We start from the raw sequence: 698 nt of genomic DNA, 5'->3' as shown, positions 1-698 counted from the left end.
ATTCTGCATATTGATTCATGTTAGAAATATTTGTAAAATCAACATTACTGATTTATATTTTCAAAACTCTTATTTTCAAATAAATTCTAGTACTTCTCTAGTCAGCTTACAAATAACTTTCTCTGAAACTTTGATTTTTTCATGTGTAGTGGAAAAAAATCCTAATTCATATTGTCATATTTGTCTTTGATTCTTGAATATTTAACAAGGACTTCTCTTGATTCCAGAAAATTCTTAATTTGAGTGACAGTAAAGTAAATCTTTTTAAAAGTCTTCCATTGTGCTCGCTTCGGCAGCACATATACTAAAATTGGAACGATACAGAGAAGATTAGCATGGCCCCTGCGCAAGGATGACACGTAAAAGTCTTCCATGTCTTAACCAAGGAATACTGGCAACAAGCTAAAGATTATTAAATATATTGTCTTGTGTTTCTTTCAAAAGTTCCAAAAATTGGCTGTGATTTATGTATTTATGACACTTTTCATAGTTTTCTTCAAAAGCCAAAGCATAAATATTTTTAACATGTATCATACAGTGGGATGAAGCACTTAAAGAATTATAATTCTCTTGTTTTAAAATCTTAGTAAATCCAGATTTTTGACCTACTAGAGAACATTGTTCATAGTGATAAAAAAAAGTTTTTTTCCATACCTAGCTAAATCCTTCTTTGGAAGATGTAAAATACTCAAAAATAT

General features: G+C 29.1%; 1 pseudogene; it reads left to right on the top strand.

Moving 5' to 3' along the window:
• The first annotated feature begins 280 nt into the window (after positions 1-280).
• Positions 281-380, top strand: LOC120227326 (annotated as a pseudogene).
• The last annotated feature ends 318 nt before the right edge of the window (positions 381-698 follow it).

Source organism: Hyaena hyaena, unplaced genomic scaffold, assembly GCF_003009895.1.
Source record: "Hyaena hyaena isolate Hyena2069 unplaced genomic scaffold, ASM300989v1 scaffold_2177, whole genome shotgun sequence".
NCBI classification, from domain to species: domain Eukaryota; kingdom Metazoa; phylum Chordata; class Mammalia; order Carnivora; family Hyaenidae; genus Hyaena; species Hyaena hyaena.
This window is presented reverse-complemented; position numbering and strand designations above follow the sequence as displayed.